General features: G+C 41.6%; 1 protein-coding gene across 2 annotated transcripts in view; it reads left to right on the forward strand.

Moving 5' to 3' along the window:
* Positions 1-15,254, forward strand: part of LOC135224529 (mitochondrial import inner membrane translocase subunit Tim13-like) — a 74,003-nt gene that overhangs the window by 44,221 nt on the left and 14,528 nt on the right. Inside the window, exon 3 of one of the 2 annotated variants that reach the window (XR_010316759.1) lies at positions 6,604-6,703. The exons of the other annotated variant lie outside the window; for it this stretch is intronic. The gene's annotated coding sequence lies outside the window, so the exon portion shown is untranslated. The remainder of the gene's footprint in view (positions 1-6,603; positions 6,704-15,254) is intronic. 2 annotated transcript variants of the gene reach the window in all.

Consider the following 15,254-nt stretch of genomic DNA (forward strand, 5'->3'; position numbering starts at 1 on the left):
TGTTACTTTGGTAATTGCAGATGCGTCCCCTTGTTACTTTGGTAACTGCAGATGCAACCTTGCCTGTGACCTCAGTACCCCTGATAGGCCTGGTAGTGCATGGAGTTTCCAGATGAGCACTAACATCCCAGGATGTTCAAGGGCTGTTCTTCTGTGTCTTCAGCCACTATTTGCGGATTTTAGCTATTCGCAGGGGTGTTGGAGGGGTCTGGTACCCATTTCCCTCAAATATGGGGTTCTACTGTATATATGTCGAATGAGCTGGCAAGACTTGTTTGCAAAGGGAGCCAGTTTTAAGAGATCAGATTGTATCTTACTAACAGGCAGCCCCTGGATATTGGCAATCTGGTTTTATGGGGCTTGTATAGGGCTGAAATGCACCAATTTCTGGTTATTGGTGCCGCACCAAACTGGAACGGAACTCTACCGATAACTGGGGACTGCCTATCAGATTTGTATGGTGTATTCAGGTTGGCTGTCATTTTTACCAGCTCACTGTACATGACCAGGAAAATAACATCAGGTTTAATTAGATTAACTTTACAATTAAGGACAAAGTTTATATGTATATAAAAAAATTGTATTCCCTTAGGAACAGATAGCCAATTTTTAGAAGTTTTATCATAATTGCAACTCGACCAGTCCTTCGTAGTTTGTGATACTGAAGGATAAGTGAGGGAATGTTGACAGGTGAGTGGGTGGTACCATGCCACTCATCCACTTTCACTTAACTACGTGTAACTTGTTATCAAGCTTCTACATCTGCTGGCACCAGGAATATTCCTTTAAAAAAGACCATGGGTTTGTATTTCAAGGAATAATGCAAATTGTCATTGAAATTTACTATTTTCCCATAACCATTTCCAATGAATCTCTGTAGTACGTACTTAGATTTAGTAAAGTTTTTACCAAAAATGGGTACTTTTAATATTTAATTTATAGAGCCACAATATCCAGTATCAGATAAAATCATGTAGCAGTATAGTATAACGTACTGGAATCAAATGTTTAGGAAGGGGACCCCATTCATATAGAAGTCTCATAGAATTTTCAGACAGAAGTTGATAAGTCTCATTGAATTTTTAGACAGAAGTTGATTTAAAGTTATATATACATTTTTTTTATGAATCTTACCTCTATTATGATAGCTGTTTTTCCTGGGTCAGGCAGGAGGGCGATAGGGTGTGGAAACTAAAAATTTTGATAAAAACGTTTAGTTTGAACTTTATTGACCCATCCCTTTTGGGAAATTTGAGTATCTTATTGATTACCATTCAGTTTTTCTCTGTTGTCAGTCTGCAAGGATGCAATGGAGAGGTTATTTACTTTGTTGTGTTGACAATTAGATTGTTTTCTGGATTTTGGGTCTAACTTTTCTGAGTTTTTGTCATTATTTATAATGACAAAAGAGGCTAAAGACAAATTGTCTCAAGTCTGTAAGGTAATAAGAGGGTGTAATACCCTTCTTACTCTTTAGTTTATGATCGTCACGACATGTTTTTAATGTAGGAACAAGGATTGTTCTCGTAATTGTCGCTGTGATTAGTGTGTTGTTTGGTTAGATGAAATAAAGTATGAGTAGATGAGAGAAGAATAGGAAAAGACATACAAAGATTCTTCTAATACTATAATAAGAAGTGAGATTAGGAGTAAAAGTTTCTAATCTTTTCATGGTCTGTCAGATAACTGCTCTTCCTGCTCTCCTTTCTTTTTTCTAGTAATGCTTATTCAAACCCCCTGATCCTAACCCCTTGATGAGGTTGGGGAACTCAGAGATCCATTGCAGGGAGTTTATGCTCTTTTATACCTACTCTCTCTGCTGTGGATTTAGCCAGACATTGGGACTTATAATTCTTTAACTCCTGTGCATTTTCCCCTTCCCTTCTTCCCCTTTCATTGATGACCTTTGTATGGTATTGAATTATGGAAATCACTGCTCTTGTAAATTGAAGGTGGGGGGAACAAGGTTAAGTTTTCCATACCCCAGTTTTGACAACCCTTAAGGCACTGAGGGTGTGGTGTATATTCAGGTGAGGACCCCAAGGCAGTTACTACTGTGGGCAACAATATTGCTCCTCCATTGCTGGGCCTTCCTTGTGAGAGGGATTGCATTCTGGATGAATCTGCTATTATTTGTTAAGTGAATACAAATTCTAAATTCCCTGTGACTTCTGGCAGGGCAAAGGACTCTTCTAGCATGGTGACTACACTAGAATCCCTATACTCCAGCATGGAACAAAGGGAAATTAGAAATGTATGAAATAAACAGGACCATGAATATTGAAACCTCTTATGATAAATATTTGTCCTATAATCTGGAAGGTTCTAATTGTAATATTTTTAATGGGTACAGAGACATTGGGAAGTGTTGTGGCCGAGAGACTTAAGATATCATCCGAAGGCCAAGGAACATTGACTGTAGAATGGGCCTCACCAAAAGAAAGTGAAAAATTAAAGACATTATCTCATCTTGGAGGAGTTAAAATAGACTGCGCAGTACTGCACGTTTTTTGGAATCACTCCGAGCTAATGATATTTGCACCCATACTTAGAGGAGCAAGTCGTAGAAGAATTAAAATAAAAAGTTGTGGTTAGAATAGAAAGAATGACGATCAGATTTGATTGTCACATTCAATTTGACTCGCTTACCTAATGCAACAACAGTAGCATGGATACAATTTTAAGGTTAAGCAGTGTGTAAAATGTAGTGAAGCAGAGCTTGATATATGGTATAAGGAAGCAAAATGTATATATTATGGCGATAATCATCCATCATCTAAACATAATTATGATGTGTACATCATAGAGAAGGAGATATACAGACCTTAAGGGTAATGGAATGCAACACATTTACAGACCATGAATATCCTTTTCAACCATTGCTGCTAACAGAAGAAGAAATATAAATGCTAGCAGAGATGGTTCCTTTGGCAATATAAAGGGAACATCAATGGTGACATGTACTCCCACCTCTTTGAAGGCTGTGCCATTAATTTCTGGCACTCCTGCATCTTCAGAAGCTGTGCCAGTTTTTTGTGACACTCGTGCCTTTTCGGAGGCCATGCCAGATATGCATGGTACTCCCATCTCTTGAAGCTGCACCAGCTGTAGTTGGCACTCTAGCCTTCAAAGAGGCTTCATTAACTACAGTCAGCGCCCCTCGTGATTTCGCACCCTCCCTGACGAAATCACAGCTGTCGTTTTTGGGAGTGGTCTTGAAATAGAGCGAAAAAATCGACCGAGAGAAATTGACTATATGGCACCTCAAAGCTTATTGTTTCCACTAATCGGGGAAACTCATGATTTATCGCTCCAGTTATGATCAGTTGCCTTCTGACCTTTGTTGTGGAGTGTCGCACGTCTGGGGGGGCTCTGTAGAGATCGCTATTTCACCCGAGTTATTTTTTTGTAACCATGCCTGGGGGCCATACTAGTCGTGATAACATTATAAGAATCATTGAGTGTTATAAGGTAGGCCTTAGTTCAAGTGAAATAAGTGCTCAAGTGAATGTACAGAAGCGTACAGTGCTTAATATTATTGCCAAATACAAAGCCGGTGGGGAGAAGGAAATTCCAGTACATAAACATGGTGGCGGTGTTCCCAAGAAGCAGTCCCCGCGTGCCTTACGTTTCATTAAAAACAAACTTGAAGCTAATCCCATGTTAACAGCTAAACAGTTGAAGGAAAATTACCCAAAAGTGCTTGGTGAAACGAGTGTTAGGACACTTCAGAAACGTATAAGTGGAGATTTAGGATTTAAGAAAGTGAAAGCAAAGAAGAAACCACTCGTCACAGAGAAACAAAGGAAGGCAAGAGTTGCTTTTTGTAAGAAGGTTAGGGAGTGGCCGCTAGAGAGGGTACGAAAGATCCTTTTCACAGACGAGGCTACATTTTACATTTCTGACCCCGCAGGGCAAAAGGTCTGGGTCAAGAAGGGTGGCGATCCTTATCACCCCAAAGCCACTGCTAAGACGGTCAAGTACCCCGCTTCTTTGATGGTCTGGGGTGCATTTGGGTACGGTGGTGTTGCTGATCTTGTTGTTTTACCAAAGGGACAAACTGTGAATGCCAACGTGTATTACGAGATCCTGAACTTGTACTTGCCCGACGCTTTTGAGAAGACTGGCACTGATATCCTGCAACAAGACGGTGCCCCTTGCCACACTGCAAAAATTATTAAGCAGTGGTTGGGGGACTGTGATGTTAAATACATAAATGACTGGCCTGGCAACTCCCCTGACTTATCACCCATTGAAAATCTTTGGGCCATAATAAAAGCCCAACTTCGGAACAAGGACACGTCAACAGTGCCAAAACTTGAGGAGGCCTTGAAGGAGTGCTGGGCTGCCCTTGACCCCCAAATCTGCCGTAACCTCATTGATAGTGTACCAAATAGGGTCACAGAAGTTATCAAGAGGAAAGGACTACCTTGCAAATACTAAAAGATTAATTGGTGAGTGTTCACATAAAGTTTTAAGCATATTTTTCAGGATTATGTTTTTTTCATATTGCAACGTAGGGGTGCGAAATCACGAGGGGCGCTAACTGTATATCTGGTATGTGTTTCTTTGGAGTCTACACCAACTGTGACTGGTGCTCCTGATGTTTCAGAGGATGAACCAGGTGTGTCCGACTCTCCCATTCCTCCTCAGGCAGTGCCAGCTTTATCTGATGCTCAGTGCCCAATATCCTTGATACTAAGTAGGCTTTACCACCTGTGGAAGGCTCTTCTTCCACAAAAGCAGCAACATCATTGTCAAAATTAAGACAGAAGGCAGCCACCAACAATCAGTCTCCCAGAAAAAACAGGAGCAAGGTAGTAAGTAAAATCACTGAAAAGGGACTCCAGTTGAATGGTCTCAAAATCTGAGTAAAATTTATTCTTTTTCTGTAGTGGAACTGTCAGGGATTAGGAGCTAAATGGGAAGAACTAAAGCTGCTCATATCAGAAGTATCCCTTGTATGTATAGCTTTGCAGGAGACTATGATTGTATTGGCAATAATACATGCCCCAGCCCATGAGAGTATACAGCCTATCATTCCACTATAGGAATCCATGGGGGTGAAGCTTAGTATATTCATAATAACACCCCACAAAATCCTATTAGTATCCAGTCTACACTGCAAGTGATAGGTTTACAGATCGATTTGTAAAGAAAATGTACCTTGATGAAATTAAATCCCCTATTCAACAGCTACCACATCCCTTTGTTATTGTGGGAGATATAAATAGTTGAAACCCTCTTTGAGGTGATATTGTTCCCATTCAAAGAGGAAATTGCCTGTGCATCATCAAAGAAAATGAAAATGCTGGAATCCTCAACACAGGGGAGTTACATATTTCCATGTTCAAACAGGTACATTATCAACAATTGACTTACTTCTATGTAGTGATGACTGTCCTATTGATTTCAGTTGGAGTGATAAATGATAGACTTACCAGCAGTCATTTTCTTGTACTGTAGTAATTAATGTAGCTTCAAATGCACCATCTTCAAAGTTACCTCAGTGAATGTAAAGCTGATTGAGCAACATTCCAAGAACACAGCTTCAATAGATGACTCGACTAGTGACTCCCTCTGCATATGATGCTCTTGACTTGTTTTGATACAGTAATATTCTTGGCTGGTCTTCAATGAATAACCAGGACTTCAAGCATATTTGTCCAGTGACCACTTCCCTGGTGAACGCGTAAATCCCAATAAACTCATAGAAGTATGAGGTCAGCTTTCACCAGATACTGCAGATGAAAATTTGAGTATTACCATGTTGAATTTGGAAAAGCAAGTGCTCATATCTGCATGGAAATTAAAAAGGCATGAAAGGAATCTTGGACAATTTTCATATCCTTCACTAAATTAAAAAACCCTTTTCTTAAGTTTGGGAGAGAGTTTGAAAAATAGCTGGAAAATTTACTTCTTGTCAACCTCCAGTTATCAAGATGAATGGTTGTGATGTTAATGGCAAATGAGTTTGCCAAACTTTTTGATAATTTTGTAATGAAGAATTATTACAGACCCTCCAAGAAGGGTAATGGAACAGGTCAAAATTTATTTTATTACATCAAGGAATGAACACTTATGTATACGTACTCTACCTTTTACTATGAGGGAATTTGAATCAGCCTTAAGTAAATGTAGTGAATCAGCCCCTGGACTGGATGATATAACATGTTTGATGTGGTATTACTTGGAATGTGGTAAATATTTGTCACATGCTCAGTATGGTTTTCGAAATATGTACTCGACAACTGATGTGTTAGTTCCAATAGAATAGGTAATATGTAAAGGTTTTGCCAAAAAGCAGCTTTGTGTCACGGTTTTCTCTTTGATTTTGAGAAGACATATTATACAGTATGGAGATATGGCATTCTGATGATTCTGTATGAATGTAACCTGAAGGGCAATTTGCTTCTTTTAACAAGGCTTTTTTTATAAAGTAGGTTATTTCTGGTTCAGATGTATTCAACCAAGAAGGAGTGCCACAAGGGAATGTTTTAATTGTAACTTTATTCGCTTTAGTAATCAATGGGTTATCCAAAATAATTTCTCTAGATGTAATTTATACTCTTTTTGTTTATGAACTTTCAATATCTTTTGCAGCAACAAGGATGGTCGTGGCTGACACCATCTTTAGCTATGGATTGAGAATATAATACAGTGGACTGAGATGAATGGATTTAGGTTTTCAGCTGGTAAAACGGTAACCATACATTTTTGCCGTACAAGAGGATTTCACCCTGATCTAGTTCTCTTCATATATGGTTAGAGAATTCTGTGTATTGGTGAAACAAGGTGTCTTGGGTTGATATTTGATAGCAAGCTGACTGGGATTCCACATCTGAAGGATATCAAGAGAAAATGCTTCAAAGCAATGAATGTGCTGAAAGTTTTGTCTTGCATTTCCTTGGATGCTGACTAGGATCTTCATTATCATTGCCTGCTGGTTCGGAGCTGGTACAGATTTCAGAGGCTCCCTAAGTCCTTTTTAACCAGTATTTGTATCAGAAATGAAGGGCAATGGTAATTTTGTGAAATTGCCCCAAGCAACCTCAACCATTTGCTTTTAAGGGTAAAATGTATAACCAGGAAATTAATTAAACATGCCAAGGATGGAGACTTGACCAGCTAGGTATTCGGCTAGCCCCCCTGAAACCCTTCACAGGTAGAATTCTGTAGGTATTTTAATTAAGTGAAAGGAGAAATGTCCAATGAGACATTGAAATTAGTATTTTTAAATTATTCCTAGCAACATAATAACTCTGTACCTGTTTTCATGGTTTGCTCAGTCAGATGCTGGCATTGGCTTTGGAGTGGTCTTTCCTGATGTAGGAAGAAGCAGGGGCTTATCATCTTTCATCTGTTTTTACAGCAGACCTATATGCAATTTTAAAGGCATAAAAGAAATTTGAACTCTTAATGGCAATAATTTTACCATATATTTTTATACCCCCTTACACCCACTGATTTTAGAAGTTAAGGAGTGACTATTGTTAGTATCAAGAAGAAGTAAAGAAGGAAAATTTTTCTGGGTGTCTTCCATTTTTAGATTCCTGGGAATGAGCAAGCTGATCAACTTGTCAAGTCAGCAGTCACTTCCCCTCTTGGTCAGAAATTGAAAAGTCTTGGACAGTCCATGTGGGAAATGATTGAAATGAATCAAAAGATGCTCAATAGTACATCATCATTATCTCCTTGGTCGTGTCCTTATATGGCAAGGAAATGAAAAACAATGTTGCGCAGACTAAGGATTGGACATATGAAAATCAATCATGGGTTCCTGATGTCGGGAAAATCATCCTTTCTGTGGTGACTGTACTGTGCCAACAATTCTTGGCAATCTAAGACAGTTTATCTTGGGGATGTGACAGAAAGACATTTATCCTCACAACAGTTCTCCATGAGGATTGTAATATAGAGCAGTTATCTTTGTTAGTATTTTTAGATATTTTTTTATGAAACTTGCATTTTTTTAGTTTCCTATTATTTTATTCTAGTATCAATAACCTTGATGTTGTGATGCCAGTTAGTGATAACAATCAAGCAATCAATCAATTTTCCTTCAAAGTTATTTATTCTCCTCTCAAAGCTCCCCATATCATTCAGGATATAAGTTTTGGCGAATTAGGTGATATAGCTAGTCTTAGGGCTATGTCTGAAAAGTTTATGTAGGTAATCTCGACACTTGCTGCTTTACCAGCAAAGTTTGTCCTTTTTTGGGTTCCCCCCTTTTGCCAAAGGAAATGCCATTGCCTTCCCTCCCTGTTGAAGGTACCGAGAAGCAGGGTAATGTCCGAGAGTCAAAGCAGTTAGTGCCCATTGTCATCTCCCTTTGGCCAACCTGGCGTGTGTTGTGCAGGTTTACGCTTGGTCAATGAAAGATGCGTGTTGAAAAATTAAGCAAAGTTCGCATAGACAGGAGGTAAGTACTCACTCAATATATCTGATTGTTTCCCCTTGGCCATGCTGCTCTTAGCAATCCGGGCAAGAAGATTCATTATTCTGTAGGAGGTGCTTACCTAACACCAGTTGTTCATCTCGTTCTCCCATGTGGGCTGGTTATGCCAGTTTGTTTAAACGTCATTCGTCAAACTTGAGGGAGCTTTGTGCAAGTAGCGGTGATCAGGTGTGTGAACGCTTTTGTTCCCTATGTTTTCCTTCCTTTCTCAGGGTTCCTCATCAGTGTTTGACCCCTTGTAAGATAGTACTACATTTTTTACCTGATTGCAAACTATTAGCTGTACTGTTCTCTTCACTCTGTGTAGCATTTACCATCTTGCTTTGAGCCATGTTTCCTTTTACTGTTCCCTCAGACTCCTGAGCTTTCTAGACATTTTCTGGAACTACATTCAACATCAAGAATATTGCGAGATGCTTCCAAGTTGCCGAGGCAGCTTGTGAGGCATTCTTGGGCCTCTTTTAGGCATTCTCGGGTGCCTCTTCAGTACCTTAGATGGGCATATTTGCCTGTTTGACAAGCAGATCCTTCTTTGAGTACTCTTGTTTTAGTAGCAGAACATAATGGATTATCTTCCCCTTCTCATGTTTTTTGGTGTTTGCTCATTTGGTAGTTTTTTTTTTTACCTGGCACTGAATTCTGTTAGTGCAGGATAGTGTGAATGTACAGGAAGCTTCTGTTTTCTGCATAGGTGATTTCTTGGTGTCAAGGCACTAGACAGCACCAACCATTCCTTTGATATGGAGCAAGTTTTTGTTAGATGAATTGAAACTCTTTCAACTCTGGGAGCAGGAGGTTCTGCTACTGCCAGCCTTGCTTCCCCAGGATTTCCCTCCAGTAAGTGTGAGACTTCTGAATAGAATGATGCTTTTCTGAGACTAAAATCTGTGCCTCCAATTTTAGGAGTTGCTTAGATTGCTTCTCGAGAGTGCTGTTTTGGCACCAGACTTTTCATTCTCCTTCTTGGCCTCCCAGACATTTGGTTCTGTTGGTCAATTTCCATATTTATTTGTGCATCAGGGATTGAGTGTACGAGCTTAATTGGTCAGCTTGTTCTAGATCGCTGTCTCATTTGGAGCCGCTCTGTACTGGGTACCACATTTGAGTTCTCGTTTTTCTCCTGTGTTGTGCCTCCTTACTCGATCCTTCTATTTTGCACCTTTAACTCCTCATAGGTCTACTAAGAGCGTTCTGAGACCATGTTCGCAATAGCAGTCTCTGTGGACACCATGGGATCCTTCCCAGTCTCTTTGGGTATATGATCGTTCTTTTCAGGCACACTAGGTCTTCTGTACAGTGTTGACATTCACTTCCTTCCATGAACAGGTTTTGAACCTGCTCCTTTTGACTGCGGCTATTGCAGTACAGAGATTTGGCTTCTTCGTAGCCAGGTTTTTCAACGTTGGTGCCTCAAGCGATTCCAGTGTTAGCGCCAACCACCACATCAGGTGCCAGTGCCTCATCGGGCATTAAGAGCCGCATGATTGGCACTGCAGATGTTTGCCACTAACACCAAGCACCATTCAGGTGCCAGCATCTCCTTGGACATTACTTGCCACAGTGTTGGCTCTTCAGACACTTTTGGCTTTAGCGCCAACCACCACGTGGGCTTCAGCATCTCCTTAAGCGTTAACTTTGTGTTAGTGCCAGCTGCCACATTGTCAGTGCTTCAGGTGCTTCAGACGTTTTAGGGATTGGTGTAGCTCCACTTCGTCAATGTAGAGTGCTAACAAGAGTTCTCTGTTTTGGATAGAATGTGTTCTGACTCCATGGGGAAGTCCACTTCTTTACATTGCTAAGGCTCAGTGCAGAGAACAGTTACAGTATAGCCATTTTGCACTTCTTCAGTCTCTGAGGCTCAGAACCAATGTAATTGTGATGAACCCTTTTATTCTTTGCTAAAGATTTTCGTTTTGGCACTACATTGTGCAGGAAGTGGAGATGTAGAGCCCTAGGAGGTGTTTCGTTGCTCACTAGGTGTTTAGGTACTCTTAACTACAGCAATTACCCGCCCTTTATGTTGATGTAGAGTATTAAGAAGAGTGTTACAGTACTGCCTTCCTTTTCCAGGCTCCCCTAGTGAATTCACTGTTAGTTTTCCCTTCCTACTGACAGTTACAAAGAGAAGCTCCAGATCCTGCTGTGAGATGTAATTTTCTTTTGCAAGGGACTTTGGAATTCGTTACAAAGTCGTCTCATGGTTTCTACAATTGCCTGTTTCTGGTATCAGTGCTTGAGGAGGATAGAGACCAGCACTGAATGTCTCAAAACAAACCTTTTTGTTTGCCTAACTCTTCTTGGTGTCAAGGCACTAGACAGCACCAACCATTCCTTTGATATGGAGCAAGTTTTTGTTAGATGAATTGAAACTCTTTCAACTCTGGGAGCAGGAGGTTCTGCTACTGCCAGCCTTGCTTCCCCAGGATTTCCCTCCAGTAAGTGTGAGACTTCTGAATAGAATGATGCTTTTCTGAGACTAAAATCTGTGCCTCCAATTTTAGGAGTTGCTTAGATTGCTTCTCGAGAGTGCTGTTTTGGCACCAGACTTTTCATTCTCCTTCTTGGCCTCCCAGACATTTGGTTCTGTTGGTCAATTTCCATATTTATTTGTGCATCAGGGATTGAGTGTACGAGCTTAATTGGTCAGCTTGTTCTAGATCGCTGTCTCATTTGGAGCCGCTCTGTACTGGGTACCACATTTGAGTTCTCGTTTTTCTCCTGTGTTGTGCCTCCTTACTCGATCCTTCTATTTTGCACCTTTAACTCCTCATAGGTCTACTAAGAGCGTTCTGAGACCATGTTCGCAATAGCAGTCTCTGTGGACACCATGGGATCCTTCCCAGTCTCTTTGGGTATATGATCGTTCTTTTCAGGCACACTAGGTCTTCTGTACAGTGTTGACATTCACTTCCTTCCATGAACAGGTTTTGAACCTGCTCCTTTTGACTGCGGCTATTGCAGTACAGAGATTTGGCTTCTTCGTAGCCAGGTTTTTCAACGTTGGTGCCTCAAGCGATTCCAGTGTTAGCGCCAACCACCACATCAGGTGCCAGTGCCTCATCGGGCATTAAGAGCCGCATGATTGGCACTGCAGATGTTTTTGCCACTAACACCAAGCACCATTCAGGTGCCAGCATCTCCTTGGACATTACTTTGCCACAGTGTTGGCTCTTTCAGACACTTTTGGCTTTAGCGCCAACCACCACGTGGGACTTCAGCATCTCCTTAAGTCGTTAACTTTGTGTTAGTGCCAGCTGCCACATTGTCAGTGCTTCAGGTGCTTCAACGTTTTAGGGATTGGTGTAAGCCTCCACTTCGTCAATGTAGAGTGCTAACAAAGAGTTCTCTGTTTGGTAATTAGGGGGGCGGAATGTGTTTGGCACTTCCATGGGGGAAGTCCACTTCTTTACATTGCTTAAGGGGCGCTCAGTTTGGCCAGAACAGTTACAGGTATAGCCATTTTGCACATTCTTCAGTCTCTGAGGCTCAGAACCAATGTAATGTGATGAACCCTTTTATTCTTTGCTAAAGATTTTCGTTTGGCACTACATTGTGCAGGAAGTGGAGATGTAGAGCCCTAGGAGGTGTTTCGTTGCTCACAGGTGTTTAGGTACTCTTAACTACAGCAATTACCCGCCCTTTATGTTGATGTAGAGTATTAAGAAGAGTTGTACAGTACTGCCTTCCTTTCCAGGCTCCCCCCCTAGTGAATTCACTGTTAGTTTTCCCTTCCTACTGACAGTTACAAAGAGAAGCTCCAGATCCTGCTGTGAGATGTAATTTTCTTTTGCAAGGGACTTTGGAATTCGTTACAAAGTCGTCTCATGGTTTCTACAATTGCCTGTTTCTGGTATCAGTGCTTGAGGAGGGTATAGAGACCAGCACTGAAATGTCTCAAACCAAACCCTTTTTTGTTTGCCTAAACTCTTCTTGGTGTCAAGGCACTAGCAGCACCAACCATTCCTTTGATATGGAGCAAGTTTTTTGGTAGATTGAATTGAAAAAACTCTTTCAAACTCTGGGAGCAGGAGGTTCTGCTACTGCCAGCCTTGCTTCCCCAGGATTTCCCTCCAGTAAGTGTGAGACTTCTGAATAGAATGATGCTTTTCCGAGACTAAAATCTGTGCCTCCAATTTTAGGAGTTGCTTAGATTGCTTCTCGAGAGTGCTGTTTTGGCACCAGACTTTTCATTCTCCTTCTTGGCCTCCCAGACATTTGGTTCTGTTGGTCAATTTCCATATTTATTTGTGCATCAGGGATTGAGTGTACGAGCTTAATTGGTCACTTTGTTTCTAGATCGCTGTCTTCATTTGGAGCCGCTCTGTATGGGTACCACATTTGAGTTCTCGTTTTTCTCCTGTGTTGTGCCTCCTTACTCGATCCTTCTATTTTGCACCTTTAACTCCTCATAGGTCTACTAAGAGCGTTCTGAGACCATGTTCGCAATAGCAGTCTCTGTGGACACCATGGGATCCTTCCCAGTCTCTTTGGGTATATGATCGTTCTTTTCAGGCACACTAGGTCTTCTGTACAGTGTTGACATTCACTTCCTTCCATGAACAGGTTTTGAACCTGCTCCTTTGACTGCGGCTATTGCAGTACAGAGATTTGGCTTCTTCGTAGCCAGGTTTTTCAACGTTGTTGCCTCAAGCGATTCCCAAGTGTTAGCGCCAACCACCACATCAGGTGCCAGTGGCCATCATCGGGCATTAAAGAGCCGCATGATTTGTCACTGCAGATGTTTTTGCCACTAACACCAAGCACCATTCAGGTGCCAGCATCTCCTTGGACATTACTTGCCACAGTGTTGGCTCTTCAGACACTTTTGGCTTTAGCGCCAACCACCACGTGGGCTTCAGCATCTCCTTAAGCGTTAACTTTGTGTTAGTGCCAGCTGCCACATTGTTCAGTGCTTAGGTGCTTCAGACGTTTAGGGATTGGTGAAGCCTCCACTTCGTCAATGTAGAGTGCTAACAAAGAGTTTCTCTGTTTGGATAGAATGTTTGTTCTGACGTCCATGGGGAAAGTCCACTTCTTTACATTGCTAACGGCTCAGTGCAGAGAACAGTTACAGTATAGCCATTTTTTTTTGTGGCACTTCGTTCATTCTCTGAGGCTCAGAACCAATGTATTGTGATGAACCCTTTTATTCTTTGCTAAAGATTTTCGTTTGGCACTACATTGTGCAGGAAGTGGGAGATGTAGAGCCCTAGGTGGAGGTGTTTCGTTGCTACCAGGTGTTTTAGGTACTCTTAACTACAGCAATTACCCGCCCTTTATGTTGATGTAGAGTATTAAGAAGAGTGTTACAGTACTGCCTTCCTTTTCCAGGCTCCCCTAGTGAAATTCACTGTTAGTTTTCCCCCTTCCTACTGACAGTTACAAAGAGAAGCTCCAGATCCTGCTGTGAGATGTAATTTTCTTTTGCAAGGGACTTTGGAATTCGTTACAAAGTCGTCTCATGGTTTCTACAATTGCCTGTTTCTGGTATCAGTGCTTGAGGAGGATAGAGACCAGCACTGAATGTCTCAAAACAAACCTTTTTTTGTTTGCCTAACTCTTCTTGGTGTCAAGGCACTAGACAGCACCACCATTCCTTCCTTTGATATGGACAAGTTTTTTGTTAGATGAATTGAAACTCTTTCAACTCTGGAGCAGGAGGTTTCTGCTACTGCCAGCCTTGCTTCCCCAGGATTTCCCTCCAGTAAGTGTGAGACTTCTGAATAGAATGATGCTTTTCTGAGACTAAAATCTGTGCCTCCAATTTTTAGGAGTTGCTTAGATTGCTTCTCGAGAGTGCTGTTTTTGGCACCAGGACTTTTCATCCTTCTTGGCCTCCCAGACATTTGGTTCTGTTGGTCAATTTCCATATTTATTTGTGCATCAGGGATTGAGTGTACGAGCTTAATTGGTCAGCTTGTTCTAGATCGCTGTCTCATTTGGAGCCGCTCTGTACTGGGTACCACATTTGAGTTCTCGTTTTTCTCCTGTGTTGTGCCTCCTTACTCGATCCTTCTATTTTGCACCTTTAACTCCTCATAGGTCTACTAAGAGCGTTCTGAGACCATGTTCGCAATAGCAGTCTCTGTGGACACCATGGATCCTTCCCATCCTCTTTGGGTATATGATCGTTCTTTTCAGGCACACTAGGTCTTCTGTACAGTGTTGACATTCACTTCCTTCCATGAACAGGTTTTGAACCTGCTCCTTTTGACTGCGGCTATTGCAGTACAGAGATTTGGCTTCTTCGTAGCCAGGTTTTTCAACGTTGGTGCCTCAAGCGATTCCAGTGTTAGCGCCAACCACCACATCAGGTGCCAGTGCCTCATCGGGCATTAAGAGCCGCATGATTGGCACTGCAGATGTTTTGCCACTAAACCCAACCAAGCACCATTCAGGTGCCAGCATCTCCTTGGACATTACTTGCCACAGTGTGGCTCTTCAGACACTTTTGGCTTTAGCGCCAACCACCACGTGGGCTTCAGCATCATCTCCTTAAGCGTTAACTTTGTGTTAGTGCCAGCTGCCACATTGTCAGTGCTTCAGGTGCTTCAGACGTTTTAGGGATTGGTGTAAGCCTCCACTTCGTCAATGTAGAGTGCTAACAAAGAGTTCTCTGTTTGGATAGAATGTGTTCTGACTCCATGGGGAAGTCCACTTCTTTACATTGCTAAGGCTCAGTGCAGAGAACAGTTACAGTATACGCCATTTTTGCACTTCTTCAGTCTCTGAGGCTCAGAACCAATGTAATTGTGATGAACCCTTTTATTCTTTGCTAAAGATTTTCGTTTGGCAC

This window comes from Macrobrachium nipponense, chromosome 12, assembly GCF_015104395.2.
Source record: "Macrobrachium nipponense isolate FS-2020 chromosome 12, ASM1510439v2, whole genome shotgun sequence".
Lineage (NCBI taxonomy): Eukaryota > Metazoa > Arthropoda > Malacostraca > Decapoda > Palaemonidae > Macrobrachium > Macrobrachium nipponense.